The sequence below is a fragment of the Sturnira hondurensis genome, unplaced genomic scaffold, assembly GCF_014824575.4.
Source record: "Sturnira hondurensis isolate 20B ecotype Veracruz unplaced genomic scaffold, ASM1482457v3 Scaffold0019428, whole genome shotgun sequence".
Taxonomy (NCBI): Eukaryota; Metazoa; Chordata; class Mammalia; order Chiroptera; family Phyllostomidae; genus Sturnira; species Sturnira hondurensis.
Genome location: NW_028092059.1, coordinates 6024175 through 6046208, shown reverse-complemented (window position 1 = coordinate 6046208; position 22034 = coordinate 6024175). Strand labels below are relative to the sequence as shown.

Genomic DNA, 22034 nt, shown 5'->3' with positions numbered 1-22034 from the left:
CCTTCCTCCAGACGTAAATCCTCACAAATCTCACTGTTAGACACAAACCTTTCTGTTGTTTCATCAAGTCAGTATTCTCAAAGTGCATAGAGAAATGTCCTATTCTTGGCAGGAGCTTACAACTGGTTTTCCGATGAGCAAACATTCCTTAGCCCAAAAGGTACACAGCTACGCGGAGGCCCAGACGCTCACACTGGGAGACATATTTCAGCCTGAGAGTTCGGTAGAAAGGCATTGATATTCTCAAAGTTAACAATTCCAGAAGAAACACCTTGAGATTTATTCTAGTTTCATTCTCCAAGTCATTACAGTGCAATACTGTCTCATATAATCTCTAACTATCCCATTTTGTAAAATCATTTCATGTACCTTAAACCCAAACATCACAAAGTCCTCAGGTTATTAGAAGGGTGGCAAGTGACCACACAGATATGCAATTAAAATCTTTGTTATCCTTTCTTACAGCATCTGAAAACAGAAAATCCACATTCTGTTGCAAGACTTTGTTTCTTATGGTGGGAACACATATGTTACATGACTTAAAATCTATAAAATTCAGGGTGCCCAACCTGTGGCCCATGGGCCCCATGCAGCCCAGCATGGCTATGAATGAGGCCCAACACAAAATTGTAAATTTACTTAAAATTAATATTATGAGATCTTTTTGTAATCACGTGTTGCAATGTTTTTATTATGTGGCTCAAGACAACTCTCCTTCCAGTGTGTCCTAGAGACCCCAAAATGTTGCATACTCCTGTGAAATGCTGGGGATGCTGACCTAGTTCAAGTTCAATATGTTCATAACCAAAGGGGAAATACTCCCTGTCAGATTTTGACTTTCCTTTGCATTTAAACAGTGTGATAGTTAAGGTCCCAAAACCAAGGCTTTGGCATACAGCATGAAACATACTTTTAAACCCTTCTTATATTTCCATTCTCAAATCTTCATTTCTAGCTGGGATAGTTGAAAATGAAGAGGAGAGATGAAGAGATACTTTTTCACATTCATCAAAGTCTGACAGCTGACTTCAGCGGCTGGGGCTTCAGTCTCGTGGAGACTGATGTAGGCGCGTGAACTTGCACGTGCAGATGTTGGGGGCGTGAGCTGTTCCTGCAGAAAGAATTAGACTCATCATTCTCCACACCTCCAGGAGCAGCATTCCAAAACGCCTGAGGACAGGAAATTAACCTGTGTGTCAACTGTTGGCCCCTCAGCTTGTGAAACATTGAAAATCCCTAATTAAGTAGAAGGCAATGGAAATTAGGCAAGATTCATGGGTTTTAACATAATTATAATCCCATTACTCCAAAGTCATGGATTCTACTCTATAGTGTGTTAGAGAAGCATGTCCCTTTTCATGACTGTATAACATGCTCGAGAAATAGAGAGACCTGACTGTGTTTCAGGTTTTGACTCTGGTGTCTATTTACCGAGGGGAATTGGTGCTCCCATAAACGTCCTTTCCCAAATGATAACATATGGACTCTAATCAATCTAGTCTATTTTAACCAAATCTTTAGTATTTCACTATTATTTCAGTTCACTTTGAAATTGTTCAAAAACAACAAAAATTCAACTTAAACAGTAAAAAATGCTCTGTTTCTTATGTAATGAAGATAACAGCAGCGCTGACTTTATAGTGACCACCTTTGGGCTGTATTTTTTTCATGTAGCAACAAAGAAATGCTGTCATAGAAAAAGATATTAATTTAGAAAGTGCTTTCCAGGAAAGGTACTTTCTGGACTTAAATCATTGCCAAGGGGTGGGGGAGGGAAGCAGCTCTGTATCTTTCAGAAAACTAAGTGAATTTGTTACAGTCTCCTGCAAAGGTCCAGATTGAACCCTAAAGTCACCACATAAAGTCCACCTTCCACCTTGGAAAACCTTGTTGATTTCTGTGCTTTGCAGTTCCTCACGTGAAGAGCACACATCAAATATGTCATCCCAGGAAAAGCACAGAAGTGCAGATGTAGGCGTTGGATTCTATCCAAGAATATTAGAGGGTTGACAAACAGTCAAGCATATTTGCAGGTAAACTCTTTTTTTTCTTCAGTTATCATCTCTAAAAGCCACAGATATATGTTCTGTGTGTGTGCTTTTAACAAGTCCCATTTATCTTAGCCTAAAATTGTATACAGCAAGTCCTTGAATAACATTTTATTCAACATCATTTCATTATAATTGATGAGGAAAAAAATTAATGGGTTCCAGGCCAGGCCACTGTCTGCGTGCGGTTTCCCCACTTCCCCTGTCTGCGTGGGTTTTCTCTGGGGACTCCAGTTTCCTCCCGAAGCCCAAAGACGTGCACGTGAGGTGAACAGGAGTGTTTCAACTGTCTCAGTGTGAGTGACTGTGGGTGTGTGTGAGTGCACGCTGCAATGGAAGGCCAGCCTGTCCAGGATGGGTCCCATCTGGCCCCCCTGAGCTGCTGGCATAGGCTTCTGCCGCCTCACAACCCAGATTGGAAAATCATTATCTTTGTCGGGGTTCATTTTGTTTTGTTTTGTTTTACAGTGTAAAATTTTTATGTTTAGAATTAGCCAGCTACACTCAGTTTAGATTTTCACAATTTTGTTGGCAACATCCAAAGCTCATAGTTGGGAGCCAGTTGAACATAGGCCTTCTCTCGTCAGGACTGATCAGGGCATTGACCTTGGCCGCATCAATGTCATAGAGCTTCTTCACAGCCCGTTTGACCCAGTGCTTGTTGGCCTTGACATCCGTAATGAACACAAGTTGTCTTCTGTCTTCTCCACAGCTGACCTGACCCATTAGCCAGGGGAACTTGATGACCCACTAGCCAGTGATCAAGCTTGTATATCTTGGGGTGCTTTTCCCAGGATATCTGGGCTGCCTTCAGAGCTGGAGCGTCTTTGGCCTCAGAAGCAGATCTTCTTTCTCTGTGACTGTGGGTGCCTTTCAGCACTGCTTTCTTTGCCTTCAAAGTTTTTGCTTTGGCTTCAGCTTTGGGAGGAGCAGGGGCTTCCTTCTTCACTTTCTGTGCCACCTTCATGAAAAACCATCTTACCTGTTTTTTATTAATCTTTCTTAAACGTATATATAGCTCACACTTATTTAAATGTTTCCTAATAGAACTGTTTGGGGTCCTTCAGAAGTTTGGTGATGTTTTTGTGACCAGAAATATGCCTTAGGAATATAACTCTTGTTTGTATTGACTAGTCTGCAGTAAAATTGGTTTCATTACACATTGTTTCTCTTCAAGTTCCAATGGCCAAGCTCCTATGGATGGCTAAGTGAGGACTTACTGTATTGCTTGGAAAATGGGCATTCACCAGACAATGAGTGATTGGCCTCAAGCTTCCCAGGCAGTAGTAGTCAACTCTATGAGGTTCTCAGTAAAGATAAGTCTAACCCAGGGAGGCACTGGTAGGAAAAGGGATTAGAAGATAAAACAATTCCAATAACAAGGTTTCTGTTCCCAAACTGACTCTGCACTCTTCAATTAAAAACTGAAATCCCTAAAGAAGTGCAGTTGCTCTCAGTACATGAGTTTACATTGTCTTCTTCTGAATATAAATCAAGTCTCTCCTATGGAATCAAACACTCCACATAGATTGGACTGCCTAGAGGTAGCAATGCCAACATTCAATGCAAGACCTCCACAGCCACGTCACTCTTGAAACTCACAGGTACCAAAATAAAGCTTCTCTGCTATGTGACTCTTTTGTTCTAGAACTTGACTTCCCCTTTCACCTCTGTACTACATAGTGACATGAAAGGATGCTAGATTTTTAAACATATGACACACAGAAATAAAATTGTAAGACAGAGTAGCTATTCTTGGTTGTAAAACTATGAAAAGTATTTATATTTATATTCTTCAGCTAGTCCTAGAACTCTTTAATGAGTATGTTATTTGCAGAGAGAAAAATAAATGCATAGAAAATGAATAGTCACAGAAATTATATTGTTGATGTGTTCCCTTTCTAAAATAAAGCTCCTGCATTTTTCTAAATGCAAATTTTATGCAATTTCCCTCAGTAAGTTTATTTTCTATTCAACTTCTTATTTCACTGTTTTCATTTCTTTAGAATTTTCCGATTTCTTTTAGGTTGGAAAGGGCTGTCTTGTTGGTCCTCTTAAACAACTTTTAGACTTTAGTTGAATACAAATGGATTATATATACTGTGTTGTAACACATAAATATCTTCCAAGCATCTATGTATTGCTTCTTTACAGGGAAATGTCTCAAGGGTAGGAAATTACTTATCTATTCATTGTGAACTGCTGGAACTATGAGGGCTTAAATGGAAACATAATATAGAACCTATTCTCTTACCTGAAAGTTTTATTTATTTATTATTCTTTCAAATGTTCCAAAAACTAATCAGCTGAAGCCCATGCGTCCTGAACGATAAAGTGTGGAAGAGCTGCTCTAGATTTGGGAGATTCTGAGAGCAGGGTTATCAACTTTCTGCCTCTTGCAAAACACAGCTTTAATAGTGTCCCAGTAGAATCCTCGATTTTGAGGAAGGTCGCATACCAATGAGCCTGCCAGGTCAGTTAGCTACAAAATGCAGTTGCAGGTAAATCATTTAACCATGCCCTCCATGCACTCCAGGAGCCCCTTTTAAATACAATTTCCACACGGAATTGAAATTACTCACATACACGTCTCACCCTCCAGGCATGAGGGCTCCATTGGGGCAGACCACTTGCTTCTCCTTCCTACTCGGTCCCTCTCAGAGTGCTTGGTACGTAGTTGATACTTATCAAATATTCATTCCATGACTCACTTAACAGTGTATTGATTTTTTTAAACTATTGGATGAACGTAGCTTTAACAAGAAAATGCTTTTATAAGAAAGCTTTTGTGATAGACACAGTTAGCCACAATGTGACACTTCAATATCTCCCTCTGCCAAAATCTGCTTCCCCCTCCCTTCTTTTCACAGGTGTTGATCCTAATCAATAGCATGCACCCCCAAAGGCTGTTTCAGCATTTGCTTCCAGAGAATCCAAGCCATGAATGCCTGGAAATAAAATATAAGACAGATCAAACCTCAAGGCAAAACATTTTAATGGCATCTGTGCAAATGTCTCATCCTCACATCCTTGCTTACCCAAGCCCCAAACAGGTTCCTTCCATCAACATACCCTCTCCAGTGCTCTTCAGTCCTTTTATGTTGCTTTAGTTTCCTCGTAGCAATATCTCTCCTGCATTGTTTGACTGCTTACTGTCTCCTGGAGTAGAAGATAAATTCCATAAAGCAAAGACTTTGACTTGTTCATTGTTCTGTGCCCAGTGTCTAAGAGCACTGCTGAGTACAGTAGGCACTCAATAAATATTTATTGAGTGAATAAAACATAGCTAGATTTATTATCTTAGAAACACAATTGGGAAACCTTAGAAACCAGGTTCTCTATACTGAAATTTTAATAAGAGTTTCCTTCTAGGGTTAATTTTTTTAAAGTTACTGAATGTACCAAATATTCTCAGCAGCTAATTGGATTCAATTGTTATAACTAAAAGCCTTTGTGCAATCATGGAAATAATTACTGATTCATAAATCCTGAACAAACACAAATCTGAGGCAGGCCTCATAGAATGATCATCCACCTTCTCCTTATTGTAAGTTGGTTTGGTTTCCACGTAACCTTTTTGTGTGTGTATTTTGTTTTGTTTTTAGAGAAGACTTCATGGGTATTTATTTCAGGATGATCTCATCTCTCATAAGCTAGAGAAGGAAAAGGGAATGACCAGGAAGAGAAGGGAAGAATGCTTGTCTATATGGACTTAGCCTACTCATTAATTCACTTTAAAAGTTTGTATTTAAAAGTATGTCTTGAATGACTCCTCTGATCTGAGCCTAATGCTAAATTCCTTACCTCATACAGAGTATATGCTAGTGGGGAAGACAAATATTAGACAGGTAAACAGATAAGCAAACCAAGTAATTATAGCTTGTGAAAAACACTTTGAAGAAAAGAAATAGAATACTACACATGATAAACAGTAAATGGGCAAGGTGGGATTAGTGTTAAGACAGGATGATCGCCTTCCCTAAAGAGGTGCCATATAGGCTGAGACCTGAAGCACAGGAAGAAACCACTCACGCAGTGACCTGCTGGAAGGCAGATTCCAGGCAGAGGGAAAAGAATGAGCAAAGAGCCTGAAGCAGGAATGAACTTGGTGGGTTGAGCAGCACTGGGACTAGCATGAGGCACTCACTGAGGTTGCAAGAGTCAAGGAAGGGTGTGCCAAAAACCTCAGTGATCAAGATAAGTAATATTTTAATGCAAGGAGAGTGAAGGAATTAAGCGAAGGAAATAAAAACTCAGGGACACAGACAACAGTATGGTGATTGCCAGAAGGAAGGGGGTTGGGAGGAGGTAGAAGAGAGTAGAGGCAGGGGTAAATGGTGATGGAAGGAGACTTGACTTGGGGTGGTGAACACATAGTACAATATCGGATGATGCATTATAGAATTGTACACCTGAAACATATATAATTTTATTAACCAATGTCATTCAAAAAAATTCAATAAAAATATAAATTAAAACATCAAATTTAAGGCAAAAGACCCATCTTCAAATATTGATATTGAACAGAATATCAATATTTTCAATGAGGGCAGATTTGGTATTACCGACTTTTCTTTTGTCTCAAGCTCCAGTATAGCTGGTCCTGACCCTATTTTTAAATTTTTGATGTTTTATGAGCCATTCACCTCACCAGTCCCAGGTATAGGAGCATGAAACAGAAGCCAGACGGTGTGACTGGGGTGTAGTAAGTGAGAGGAGAATGATAGTAGAGAGAAGCAGAGGCCAAATCCTTCAGGCCATTGTAAAAGTATAGATTTTATTCCTGGGCCATGGAAAGTCATTGAGGTGATTTAAGCAATTGGCATTTGAAAAGGATCATCCACACTATGGGTGCAAGAGCAGAAGTGGGATGACTAGGGAGGAGCTCAACCAGGCTCAAACTTTTTATGCCCTCAGTCTCTAACATCTAGCAGGTACTCAAAAAGGATATGTGGAGTGATTGGATGTAGGCAGGCATAAGAAGACAATGAATGTACTCTGGTAAGAAAATTAAAGAGGTAATCTCTCAAATCCGGGATCTAAAACAGAAGAGTGCTTCATCCTCTCTGCCTGTTTCTCATGAGAATTAAGAATTAAAATAATGTCATGCATAAGAAAAAGGATGGGATTCATTCTCAAAACTAAGTTTTGAGTAACAGTGCCCTGAATAAAAGAGTCTTAATGCTTCCAGGACAAAGAAAAGAACAATCGACTAGCTGACCAACACATGCTAGGAAGCTGACTAGATCAAAAGGTTGTAAAAGTTCTCGCAGCATTCGTAGAAACATAAAGGTGTTTAATAGTTGGTGTCTCAGTTCAAGCTGCCACAACAAAATGCCATAGATTGGGTGGCTTCCAAACCACAGAAATTTATTTCTCATAATTCTGGAGCCCGGTCTGAGAGCAGGAATGGAAGGCTGGTCAAGGAATTGCAGACTGCCATCTGCTTGTTGTGTCCTCATGTGGCAGAAGGACAGTGAGAGTTCTCTGAGGTCCTTTTCACAAAGACTCTACCCTCATGACCTCAGCATCTCCCAAAGGTCCCACTTCCTAATACCATCATGTTGGGGGCTGGGATTTCAACGTATGAATTTGAGGGAAGACACCAACATTCATTCCATAACAGCCTCTACTGACACTAAACTGAGCATAGAGTGCCTTGGCTTATTGCAGACATTCACTCTAGGGTGACAAATAAAATAGGTGTGCCGCCATTGGTCCTAGCTGCACCACTGGGAGTTTCTAGGACCGTGCTCTCTTCATGGCCGCTATTTGGAACAATCACCTGTACCAACAGCATTTCCAGTCGCTTCAACAGAAAACAACAAGGGTTTAATTGTATCTCAGTTCAAGGAGAAAAACACAGTTGGTCTATAAACATGTACTTTTAAAAAATGTTGTGAATTGGCAATATATTTGGTAAGTATAAATCACAGTACCAGAAATTTTAAATGGCAACACCCAGACTTTACCTCCAAAAATGATACAGCCACGTTGCCCAAACTGTGGCATGGTAACACATTTCCTTTGCCCCCCATGTGCCTTTATACCTCTGAGCATTTCTCTGCATGTCCTTGTGCAGCCAGAGTGCTCTGCCCTGATGTATGTATGTACCTTTTCGGTGGACATTAAGATATTTACACATATATGAGTCCTGTTTTTCTCATTATAGTAAAGTTTACAACAGAAGGGAATGTGCCTTCTTTTTCTTGTTCTCTTTCTTCTGCGTCTCTGCCTTTTCTTCCGTCTTTTCCAGCTAGCTTTCCCCCTTTCTCTTTATTTAGTCTCCAAAGGGGTTATCTCAATTCATATGTCTCTATCCTCATTTACTACCACATCCTCATCCTTGCCCTTAAATCCCCAGCTCTCTCAAAGTCCTAGAAGTTTGTTGGGCAAAGGGAAAAGCATTTATGCAGAGGGATCAGCAAAAATTAGTGTTGGGTAGGTGTTGACTGAAACCTCCCTCCATCTTCCCCAGTGCATATCTGGGAGATGTAAAAGCCTGTGAGAAGATGGGGGTTTAGCTTAAAAATAATGTCATTCTTTTGGGGCAGGAAGAGAATGTCAGGCTTGAGACTAACAAGAAAAAGACCACATCTGATATCAAGGGCTCGGATGTAAAGGTGGAGGAGAGGCTCATTCTTGATGTGGTACATAGCATGCAGTCTATAGCCCCAAATTCCTCAGACCCATACACCTGCTGTGGCACCAAACAAATGCCTGGGGAAATGTGCATACAGTAGTTCCCCCTTATCCTCAGGGGACACATTACAGACCTCCAGTGGGTGCCTGAAACTGTGGGCAGTATCAAACCATACACATATTATGTTTTTCCCATAGATACATACTATAATAAAGTTTAACTTATAAACCAGGCATGGTAAGAGATTAACAATAATAACTAATAATAAAATAGAACAATTATAATAATATACTATGATGAAAGTTACATGAATATACCTTCTCTCTCTCTTTTTCACTAAATATCTGCTAGCTGAGATGCCTAATAAGCAAGTGATGGGCAAGGAGCGTATATAGCACAGAGATGCTGGACAGAGGGAGGGAGGATTCCCATCCCGAGCAGGGCAGAGTGGGACAGTGAGGAAGTTCATCACAACACTTACAACATCACAGCAGTTAAAACTGAGACATTTTTAACTTCTGGAGTTTTCCATTTAATATCTTTGGATTGTGGTTGACCACAGGTACCTGAAACCATGGAAAGGAAAACCTCAGATAAAGGGGTATTACTGTGCTCACAACTTTGGGAGCCTGGTTCTGGGGAGGCTTGGCATGACTTTCAATGAGCAAAACAATGAAAGAAACATAAAGACATTTCATGTCCAACCCAGGACGACTGATACGGTCCGTGGCCCTAAAGCACCGACACTCTCTTCGTTAGTGGGCACACCGCACTCAGCCTGTCGCGTGTTGGACCTCAGGGCCATCCTGTCCCACAGCACTGCAGGGCTTCCAGCAGTGGTGGGCCTGGGACTGGGGAGTCCGATCATCAGTGCTTCAACAGCACAAAGGCAGCAACAACTACCCTCCAAATAAGAGAACTGTTGGTAGACTGCATATGTCTCCCAGGTTTCTGTCAATAGGAGATTATTAAATTAGGGCTGCATTCTGGCAAAGAGTGAAGAGTGCTGGAACTCTTGGAGAAATCCCAGGAAAGACAGAGATGGAGAGAGAGGAGATTGATATTATTTGTGATAGATGGAAGGAGACTCCATGACATTTAATGTGAATATTAAAAGTAATGAGTTGCTCTTCAGTGCCCTGAGCTGAAGCTGTCACTGTCCACCCCACAGGCCTTGCCCCATCCAGGGTCACATGCAGACAATTCCTACACCCAACAAAGCAGCTCCGTCTGGAAGGAGCTGGATCGTGTTCAGTCAGTGTGCAGGGCAGCTCAGAAGGGCAGGGTGCTCACGCCCAGGAGCTGGTGGTCAGTGCCTCCACTTCCTCACTCCTCACAGAGACAGTTCAGAGGTGTGAGCCACACGGTCTCGCACAAGGTCCCAAGGGGGTGAAGTCCCAGTTGCCTACAGCAGTAACCTGCTCATTTATGTTTCCAGCAGCTTTGCTCTCTTTCCTGTCCTGCTTAACTACTCCCTCATTGTGTTTCCTGGAGCTGTCTCTGAGAAGGAGGGAGGGAGGGAGAAAGGGAGGACGAGCGAGCAGGTCAGGGAGAATGAGAGAATAACTTGCACCTAAATCCTTTTTCCAGGGTCTGCTCTTGGGGAAACTAAATTAAAGCAAGTGTAAACTGTGTAGAGGGACATATCTCTTTGGACATCTGGCTCTCTGCTACTTTCAGCTCTTTGGAGAAAGCAAATTTGTTTGTCTTTCTGGCCCCTTCCACATTCTGATACTTTTCAGAATCTTAAATACAGGGTCTTGTGGAAGTAATGCCTGCTTGAGGCATTACTGGCTGGTAGGGTGATAATATGGGTGTAATAATTTATATTTTTAACTTGAACGTTTCACCTAAATGCTGGATGGTGTGCTTGAGTGTGATATTGTTATTTTATAGAATTATATGCTTATGATTTTATAATTAAAAGGGGTGTTATTTGTGCCAGACACTGTATTTGCTGAATAAATGAATCAGGTATCTGAAAATGTCCATTTAAGCCATCACACTTTCCTTCTTATAAGCAACATGCTTAGTTTACTGAGTAAAAGCAAACTGGTGTCAACTATTGTAACCAATGAAAAGTGGCAGCTATTTCTAAAAAATATGTCCACTTAGCTTTTATCACAATGAGAAGCAAAGACGACCTCAGAGTGTAGGCCTACCAGGGGTGAGGTCTATTCACTATGCACCACCTATGTACATGGCCTCTCCCATTGCTACACAAAGGCCACACCAACACCACAAGTACCAGGAAGAGATAGCACACAGCTAAGGCAAAATGCTTGTTCATTCCCTTTAAAACATGCAGCAGAGCCATCAGGCTGGTCTGACACACTCAGAGAGAGTGCTAAGCACCGTACGATCGGACAGTAACACCTGCCCTCTCCACTGACTAGCTGCTGTCAGAGCAGAGGGCTATCTGAGGCTCGGTCCTAAAAGACAGTAAGGAGCTCCTAACATAATGTCTATTCCTTCTTCCTCCCCTAAATTTTACATCTTCCTCTCTCTTTCTACCACTCCCTCAAACTGACTACATCTCTAATAGGTCAAAGAATGGTCCAACATCAGTATGTTCTTGGTTTTTAAGTCTTCACTAACACTGTTTTTTATGTAATCATTTCTGGGGTCAGTGGACTGTACTGTATCATTAGAGTTGGGGGTGGGGTCTCTTGAATGGGTAGATATTCCTATGCAGTCATCCTTAGAGGAGGCAGCCTCTGGGACAGGAACGGAGGCCTGGGAAACATACCATAAACCAAAAGGAGAGAGTTACCTTGCTTCCTCTGTGCCTCCTCAATTAAAGCTTTAAGATGCACAGTGGAGGTCGGGTGATTGGGGATGATGTAGGCCAGATAAGAAAGGAATGGTGGCAATGAGCTGGCTGCTGGCCCAGGGAAGGCGCCCTGGAGTGACACTGTGCAGCCATTTCCAGCATCAGTGGTCAGTAATTCTGTGTTGCATTTCCTCTCCAAGGCCACCTGACCTTCCGTGAGGTTTTGTTCAAACTTGGCAATAGGAGGATTAGGGAAAGGATTAATACAGAGGGGGCCCGCACGCTGACCTCTAAGCACTGAGTGGCATTAAGAAGCGTAGGCAGTAGGAAAGCAGAAAAGTGTTTATCTTCGTAGGTGGGAGAAATAGGCAGAAGGATTTAGAAAACCAGGTGCTACAGAAAACAGCACTTTGGGGGAGATTTTAGAAATAACTACAATTACTCTTTCACTGTTGGTCCCCGAGCTCCTCAAAGTGGGTATGCTGAGCATTTTATGGATACATCTTGGTTCCATCTATTTGTTCTGCGTGATGATGTGGGCCGCACCGTACCCAAGAGAATATCTCTGTCACAGGCTAGCCAGAAGGGGCTGCTCCCTCTCTTGAGTATCCATTGCAAGTATTGTCCAGACACTTAATGTCCCAACTATTTGGCAGAAAAGAACAAATATCATTTATTGATTATGGTGCTGGTTCATGGTAAGGACCAAGGTTAATGATTAGTTCACTTAACCAGTATGATGTGTTTAAATTAATCATTAGGGTCCAGGAGCAAATATTAAGGAATTTGAATTTTCAAACATCATTTGAATTTCCTTGACTTGCCATTAAAACGCGTAATTCATCAATCTGTCAATTCTTGACTGCAATTTGGACATCGGCTTGTTGGACTTTGCCTTGTCAATGTAAATCTGTTGGGGTTAATCAATGGGTGTTAAATTTTAATTCCCCACATCAGTTTCGAGGGCCCACTTCTCTACACCAACCAAAACAAAACCCACATGGAGATTATAGAAATGCATTGAGATTTGATTATTGAGTGAGTCTGTTCATAAAATGCTGATCTGGGAGCACCTTTCTATAGAGGCTCTTATACACTGACAGTCCTAATCCCTTAACCTGCAGGGAGCAGGAGAGACCACCCTGTAGCCAGTCTTTGGCCTCATTCACTTGAGTCCCAGAGACGACATTATTTATGGAAGTGTAAGCAGTTCGTTGGATGAATGCCCAGGGGCCTTGGCATTGCAGGTACTTAAATAAATCAAATGATCCAGAAAACTAGAATTATGAGAGACCTTCACTTGAACTGCCACCCCTCCCACACCCACTGGCAAAGCCAAAGGGCAGGGCAGACCCCCTCCCTTGCAAGGGGAGGAGGGCCAGAAGAATAAGGGGAGAGAACCAGCTAGGTGTGCCCAGTGTTTAGGGACCCAGAGATCTTGTAGCGTCATGTTGGGGGTAGAAACTGACCATGCTCCCAAAGGTAAGACATGCTGCTTAGATTACTTCTGATGCAAACTTGTCATCTGGAATCCAGGCTATTCCTCAATACTTTGCACTGAAGCTACCCTGAAGCACAGAGGCAAGAATATACATTTTAATCAGGTTTGGTTTTCATTATTTTATCATTTTACTAAACACCTTTATCCCTGTGGATTGTTTTCTAAAAATCTGGTTATATTGCAGTTTCAGACATTTCTCAGAAATTACCCCCAGGAAAGCTTAATCCTACTTGAGCACAGGAAAGAAATGCAACCCCACCACCTAAAAATTCAGGATAAAGACAAAAAGGACTAACTGAATATTGACCAGAGAAAGCTGTCTTGTTTATTCCTCACTTTAATATTCTTTCTTAAAGCATACCTTATCAGCCTGGCCTCTATTCTGTGGGACAGCTCTACCTACCAGCAACATTAGCAAGAAACTGGAAATGCTACAATAAGATATTTAGATGGTAAGTCTCCAAAAGTGGAGTCATACCTGCCTCCTGATTTCACATGGCTACTTGGAGAGACTGATGAACGTTGTAGCAATGGTCACAACAGCAACACCAGCAGACACGCAGGGAATTACAGCTCGAATGCATTCAAGATGGACTTCGCCTCCTTGAGATTTAATTAAATGCACGACACATAAATAGTCTCACTCGTCCTAATTCCCTATCCCAGTGAGAGTAACCCAGGACTTGCAGCCTCTTGCTCTGCTGCATGACCAGGTGTTGATCTGAAAACTAAGAACAACTAATAAAAGTTAGACCCAAAGGAAAAACAAGCATTCTGGGCTGTCACCTCCGTCACCTTCTTTGTGTCTCTGTGGATTTTATCATTTCATAAACATAACCCTCACTGTCCAGAACATTGGAACACAGAATGTTTCCCACACCACTTATCAGCAAAATTTTAAGCCACTGAAAATGTGATAGTTGGCAAGACACAATCTTGTTCATTGAAATTCAAATGATGATGGAATAAATTTGACATTGGGGAGGTTAGGATGTGGAAGTGAGGAGAGACCAAGAGAGGAAATGCTCCTATATTGTCACAGTTAGCTTTAGAAAGACCCTCAATGTATGTCCTCACATATTATTTGGGGTCCCAACCAGTCACAGCACCTAGCCTACCCATCATCACTTATAAAGGGGACTGCCCCACCCAGCTGCCTTACAGAGGGAAACACCAGGCAGCCATGCTCCCTCACCTGTGAGCCACACTCCAGCCACACTCCCCACTATTGGACCACAGTCCCCTGGACCAGAGGGAACCACCCTCTAAGCTGGACACGTGACTGTGTGGGAGTCTGGTGTGGAAATGACTTCCAAAGCAAGAAAGCACTGAGCAACTCAAATTGTGCCACAGATATAAAAGCAGAAAAGTCACGAAATAGAAAAGGAACAAGGGCCCAGAGAGCCCAAGTCATGAAGAATTCCAATGTGAGTAAGAAGAAGCTATAGGACCAAGAGGGTCAGGGAGCAGTTCTCAGGAAAAGGGATGAAATGAAAAGACACCAAAAGGAGACAGAATTGGAAAGTCACATTAAAGGCACTGCAACAGGGGGAAGATCCAAGCTCCTCTGGTTTCCAAGGGTCTTGAATCCCGGTGGACCTTTAATTCCAGCCTCAGCGAGAACTGACCACATCAGGTTCTGTTCCACCCAAAGGCCCGCTTCCTCCATTGCCTTGTAGCTAAGATATGTATTTAGAAAAATAAATGTGAAAACTAAGATGCAGATGAACTAGGCTGGTGTTTTTCTGGTGAGCATATTAAAGTCTCCTTATGTGACGAACATCAAGGGCAGTGTAGAAACGCTCAAGATAAATTTACTTTTCACTGTCAAGTGCAATAGAACTGTTACCATCAGCATCTTGAGATGCAGACCAAAAAAAAAAAAAAGGATAATTAAACCCAGCCTTTCAAATAAGCATGGTTGCAAAGGTTATAAAACACTGCACTGTTGCCAAACTTGATGAAATCAATTTCCATCTGGTTGCAGCAAAGATTGCTGAAACCAACAAAATGAAAAGGATTAGTAATTAATACTTTGTATAAGTTAACTTGCTTATTTGCCTAAAGAAAACTAGCCAAACAATGCATCAAATAGAAGCCCTGCACATTACATAATATAAAGCATTTACTTCCTATTGTTTAAAAAAAATGAGGCATTTGAAGTTTGAGGAAATCTAACCAGTTAATGAAAACAAAATGAGAATCCCTCTGTTTATCACTAAAATGAAGTCAATTTGATGGGTGCAGAAGGGGCATCTTAATGAATTCATAGGCACTGCAATATAAAGGGTAGCAACATAAATATATCTAATTGACGTAAAATGAAATGAAGATAATATAAGTTCATGTTTTTTGCAGCACTTGCTAACTACCAAGTCTTAGGAGCCATTACTTGATTCTCCTGCAATGATTAGGAGGTGGATGGAGGATGAAGAATATGCACAAACAAGACAGCAAATGCTGGTGAGGTTAAGGACTTTGTGAAAAGTATCCCATGGTTCATTTCAACACATAGGTATTGTTGGGCAAGGCCATGGCTCACCTGCCACTGGCCCTATTACAGGAATCAACGTTGGGCATAGTGGGAGGAGATGGGGACAGGGAGTTGAGGGCCTCTGGAGCCTAGTTTTTTAAATTTACAATCGTATCTCTTTTGTCACATGCCCAGGATACATTCAGTTCTTCAAGGGCTAAGTTATTCACTTTGAGGACTTTTGGGCTCTAGGCTTCTTTCTTTATTTTCATCCCTTCTTCCCTATTCATTTTTATTAAGGATTCTGCCAGAGGTTGGCTTCTAAGTGTTCCCTGCAAAGGATGAATACATCAAAAATTGGCTACAATTTCAGAGTCTTAGAAATTTATCATAAAAATCAGGCAGGAGTTCAGTCCATGGAGCAAAACCAGGGGCGGAGAAAATCAGATTTGCAAACAGGATAATATATTAGATTGCAAATCCATCTCCCACTTGTGTCTCATAAATAATTCACCTTCACACCTATTGACCCTCAAGGTTATTCACCCATTCTCTATCCAAGAGAACCAGAGGAGAAAAAGCCATCTCATTCCACAACCCAGGTCTTAGTGCATTTAGGATGTCAGGGCATTCTAAGCCCTGGGTGTAATGGCTGAAGCTCCTCAACGGGAACCTGGTGGGCCAGGCTGGACTCAGAATTTAAGGTCGCACTGCTGACCCCAGCAGAGATTCCGAGAGAGCAGTCACTGCACAGCCACTCCACACGTGTGGTTTTCCAACTTGCCTGTGCAAATCTCAGATTACCCATCCCCTTCAGGCACAGCAGGCTTCTCTGAGGAAAAGAATTAAATGCTTATTAAGATTCTGCTCGTGCGCCCTGAGAACTAACTGCACCCCACATGTGTCGGGGCCGTCCTCACATTGTTAGCACAGACACTTATCCATGTCTGACAACGGACTTCAAACCACTTCAGGGAATTGCATTTCCAGAGCAGCCGTAGATACAGAAATGCAGAAGATTCGGCTTCGCCTCTTGCTTCACTCAAAAAGTAGATAAGATCTCGCATTCTTGCTTTTTTTTTTTTTTTGGAGTCAAAGTTTTGCCTCGAACTATTTAACTGTTTTCTTCCTAATCATAAACTCCATGTTTCTGGCTTGTCCCTTCGCTTGCAGTATGTGCTTCATTATCATTACCTTATTAAATCATGGATTATCTTTCCACTTAATTAAACTCACTTTTCACTTTGAAACATCGTATTAAAAAAGAAAAATACTAATGTCATGTAGAATTATTTCACTAATCTATTATATATCAGTCAAATAATTGCTCCCTGCCTCAGGTAGTTAAACAATGAGACATTGTTACAACTATAATCAAAACCTTCCTCTTGTCTTTCCTCAAATTCCAGAATTTTTAAGGCCAGGTAAGTACAAAAGAGCCAGATTTTGAATAGGGCTGAGGGAACATCTTCTAAAGTCAATGGTAGACATTTGGATTTCTGATTAGTTACAAGAAAAGACTCACTAGAAGAAACGTGTATTTACCTAAGTTTGGCAAAATGCTGGGTTAGTCTTTATTTTAAATTTCAGCTGAGTCGCATCTTCATTTTCCTTTGCTGGACGAGCCGTGGTGGAACTTTCCTTCAGTGTCTGTCCACACCTCTGACCAAAAGGCATCTTCAGTCCATCAGTGAATTTTGGCCTAAATCCATTAGTTAAAATGAGGATAAATACTTAATAGTTAGAATCCATTTCTGACCCCAGTTTAATTTCACAATAAATGTAAAAATATTTAGAAATAACACATGACTATTTCTGATCATTCTTCAGAAAGCACATGGAAAGAGAGAGCAAACAAAAAGAAAACATTCTCAGAAAACACTGCCTCCTTGATTGGTTTATAGCAGAGTCCTAAGGAGTGATGGGCCCTTCAGATCTCGAGGAAAATGCCATGAGTGGGATTCAAATCAGTGCAGGACACTGAATAGGCCAACCAATCCAGGAACAACAACAATTACAAACACTAAAAAAGCATTAAAAATGCCTTCTTTTAAGGCAGTTTCTCAAGTTTCTGCCTCATCTAAGGATAATGGAATCAGGTCTATACCAGATGGAGCCCAAGATCTTAGAGAATCAGCATTTCTAAAGGATTGATTCCTGTAGTCAGCACATACCCATGAAGTACACATGACTAATTCTAGAAGTCAGTGTCCTACCCACCTCGTGTTCTGCAGCCTTTCCCTTCGTATTTCTCTAGACGTACAAACCAGTATTGGCTAAACAAAGTGTGTTCTATGGATCCCAGATGCTTGTGGAAGAAAAGCTGCTCTTGTGGAATAGACAGGAAGTGCTGCATGCTTTCTGGACTCCTTGGGGATCGGCAATGCACATTAATCAAAAAAGAGTGCAGTGGGAATTGCAAGAGGCAAGGGAGCTCCTCTGACCGGATCTGCTTCCCGCTAGCTGTGTGGTTAGAGCAAGTTTGTGCAGCTCCGGAGGGCTGGGCTCGCTTGTTTCCAATGAGAGCCCTCTCTCAGCTCCCTTAACAACTGCCCCCCAGCACAGCTTTAGCTGGTGGGAAACTGAGCTGCCCACCCACAGCTGTTTCTTGATCCTTTTTAATTCCTATGTTGCTCAGATATTTACCTGCTGTCCACACATGCCTCGGGGGACACTGAACTCTCTTTAGCTGTATTAAACTGAGGGTGACATCTTGCTTGTGATCTGTTGGGATCCTGGGTAAAGGAGACCTTCTTCTCTTCCTGGTGTGTGTCCAGTAATACCTTCCGCCATGCCCCCCACCCCTGTCTACTGCCCTGGACACTGTGTGGGCAGAATAGGACAGCGAAGGCCATCTCCCCACCAAAGGACATGGGGAAGGTGAGAGCCAAAATAACAGTGGAGAATGGAGCTCAAGCCAGAGGAGTAAGTCCACCCTAGAACCTACTCTCCCTCTGAACATCCAGTTATGTGAGACAATACACTTACTCACATCAGTTTGATTGGGGCTCTCAGTCACTTGCAGCTGAAGTCATCCTCATAGATACCACACTCTATGAAAGGTCCCCTCCCTGTTAGACCCTCAACAACTTTATCAGAATATGTCTCCAAAACTGTTTGCTCCATGTTGCTAATTCTCTTTTGAAGAATATTTTTAGGTTCTGCCCCACCTTGGATGCACTTACCTTGCCCTGGCTTTGCTTCCTTACTGCCTCACTCAGCCATGACTCACAGGGAGTTTAGTCGATGAACCCTGGTCATCCTGCTTGCCTGAAAGAGCCCCCACCCCATCCCTGCCGACCAGCGGTCCTGAAGCCCCCACATGTCCCAGGCTTCCCAGGACCATTCCCAACACGGCAGCTCTGCCAGGCCAGTATCCCCCAGGTGCTCCCAGCCCCTTAGCTGGGACCAATTTTCATAGACCAGAAAAGCACACGTGTGGAGGTTTAGGAATCATGATTCTCTCAATTTAAGCATCTCCAGCCTTACACTGAGGCCCTGCACTATTGTTTCTAAACTGATGGCCAAAGACTACCAGTATCAGAGTGACCAGTGTCGTGATTGGATGCTCATTAAACATGCAGATTCAGGTTCAGGCTGCCAATGCCTTGTTTTTCACAGCCCAGTCCTGGTTATCTCCAGTTCCAGTTCTGGATTACTCTAAAGACAGCTCAGAGGCCAAGGCAATGAGGAAGGGATGGGGAAATAGACAGGATTATGAAAATGAAGGGAAAAGTGGACAGTGTGAGAATACTGTTTCAGGTGCACAGCGGTGGCACCACACCTAAAGCAGACTCAAATTATGGCAGCCATTTGTTTTCCAGTTTCCACAACTTTCAACTTTGGGCATCTGCTGCTGGCCTTTGTCTTCTGTCAGAGTGTGTGCCCAGGCACATCAGGCATTGTGACGGAGCCCTTCACAAATCACAGGGTCCAGGGAAAAATAAAACATCCATATTCAAAGGGCAGAGCAAAGTTTTAGAAGATGGCAATCTACCTGTCACAAAGATTTTCCATAAGAGTCAGTCATTTCACAAACGTGAAGTGTATTTTCCTGATTCCCCACCTCCCCTTCCAAGTCCACGCCGGTTCACACTGCTCTTTCACGCTTTGCAGGGCTTTGTAAATTCTTTCCCAGTGAGAAACAGAAACCGACCCCACCCTTCCTCTTGTTATGAAATATGTTTTACACAGTGACTGACACAACAGAATGCAGATTATATGGAAAATAATGCCTGCAATTTCTGACGGCTAACTTCACTGAGTTGGGTTTAGAAGAGTTTAGATATAGCTGGGGAAAAATTTTGGCGGTACCGTTTTTTTCTTTTTTCTTTTCAGGTCATAAGTGATGGACAGGAATTCCAAGTTTATTCTAGCATGCAGGTCTATTCAAAATGGACCTTTGATGGGCCATTCCCTCACCCTCCTCATATTCATAGCTAATTCCTTGTCTCCTTTGTAACGACAAATTTATACATTCCCCTCGCCTACTGCACCCACTCTCCAATTCTCACTGGACATTCTGATGACAAACTACTTCTTACTTCTTGCTCACTAATAAAATTAGTCTCAGGCTTCTGGTACTTGGCCATGCCAGGTCCCTATGCAAAGGACTAAAAAAATCCATGTAATGGACTCTAATGATTGGATTTTTTGCATTCTAGTTTTTAAATTACATTGGAGACACTACATAGAATCAACTTATAATGCAAAGGATGTTCACGTTAAAACTCGAAGGTCAAGTGTTGGAGCCTGGGCCTTCTGGTCCCCAACATTATGCTCACCTCTTTCTGTCTAGTTTAATGGCTCCCCAACCAGCTATGTATCAGAATCAGTTGTGCGGTTTATTAAAAATACAGATTTTCTGACACACTCAGACATAGCAAATCTAACTTTCTGGAGTTCCATTTTGCTTTATTTTTCTTTCTTTTCTTCTCCTCTGCCTTCCAATTTATACAAGCTTCCTGTATGAGTGATCTCATACATCCAGCAGATACCCATTTACTGAAGGCATTTGGGAAGCACTCTGGTCCAGTGGTTCTGGATTTTGTGTGTGCATCAGAAGTACCTGGAGGTGTTATTAAAATACATGTCGAACCCCCAGAATTTCTGATTCAGTATGTCCGAAATGGAGGTTTTGCCTTTCTAAGAAGTTTCTAGCTAATGCTGATCCTGTTGGTCGGGGACCACACTTTGAGAACCACAACTATAGCCCAGGTTACCCATGCATATGCTTGTTAGTCATTAGCATTCTGATTATGTGGCCAAGAAGTGGGCTTCAGGGAAAGGAATAAACCTCTCACATCAAGAGTAACACATCTGGATGGACATAACTGTCCGCTGAGAGCTTTTTAAAATTTTTTTACTTAACATTCAATTTGGGGTTAAGCTGGCACTGCAACCCAGATCTACCGATCAGCCTCTCCAGGATGCCCTGGGAATCTTATTGTTCTGAAGTCACCCAGAAGACTCTCATTTACTCCAAAAATTTGAAAACGTTGCCTTAGATGGGCCAGACTTATGAGTCCACAGAAAACCCATACTAAAAAATTACGTGTTGTTTCTCTAAAATTCAGATTTAATGGATCATTCCATGTCTTTATTTGGAAATCTGGCACCCCAATTTACCGGGCCACCTTTGCCAGGAGTTCGTTTCCTCTGTGTGTTCCCTCTTTTGCACAGCATAGCCCTGCTTCAAATGCTTAGGGATGAAAGCCACACAAACATGACATGTGGGGGTGAAGAAGAAAAAATTAAGATGTTTCCTTGGAAAAGAAAAAAACACACACAAAGAAAAATTCATTTATCTAGATAGCAGAAACGAAATCAGAAAGAAATGTCTGCTAATGTTTTTTTTTTACCAGACAATTCGTCAATTACACAGTCAAAAGAAACCCTGAGGAATAAAAAGACAGCAACGATGGTATTAAAATGTCCCAAGTGAAGCCATATATAATTAATTTCAAACAAGCATAACTATGAAAACTCAAATACTTTGAGGTGCTGAGTGAAAGGTGGGATGAATGTACACCAGGCTTCAAAACTGATGCTTGCAGGTGAGTCTGTGGATCAACCAGAGGCGAGGAGATAATGATGTCCTCCCCTCCCTGTGTTATTAGAAGCTAAAGAGCCTACAGGTGAAAGGCTCCCGGTGCGTCAAGAGAAAAAACAGACAAACAGCTCAGAACCTGACAAGAGCACATAATTGCTAAGAGACGGAATCAAATGGGTAGAACAAACAAAACAGAAGAAAAATTCACTGATGCAGAAAACAAAGAAAATAAGTGAAGTGATGTGGCAAACTCTTGCACAGGCTGAATAAGCACCATCAGCACCCTGCCCCTGCAAAGCCAGCAGCTTTCTCCCAGTGTCCCCATGCAGGCTCACCATTTCAGAGGTTAGAGGTTAGCACTTTTACTGTAAAGGACAAAGCCATAAATCTTTTAGACTTGGTGGCACACCCGTGCTCCACTGTACTTATCTACTCATCTTTCTGTTGTAGCAAGAAAGGAGTCAGAGACAATACATAAACAAAAGACAGGGCTGTGTTCCAATAAAACTTTATTCACAAAAGTTTGTAGTTTCTATGGACTAAA

At 42.0% G+C, this 22034-nt stretch overlaps 1 long non-coding RNA gene across 1 annotated transcript; it reads right to left on the bottom strand.

Annotated features, from left to right (window-relative positions):
* Positions 1-589: 589 nt before the first annotated feature.
* Positions 590-11638, bottom strand: LOC118974422 (uncharacterized). Its single transcript, XR_005063893.1, has 3 exons — positions 11465-11638; positions 5121-5207; positions 590-1111 (listed from the first exon to the last, which is right to left on the bottom strand). It is a non-coding gene; the product is annotated as an uncharacterized LOC118974422 (long non-coding RNA).
* Positions 11639-22034: the final 10396 nt, after the last annotated feature.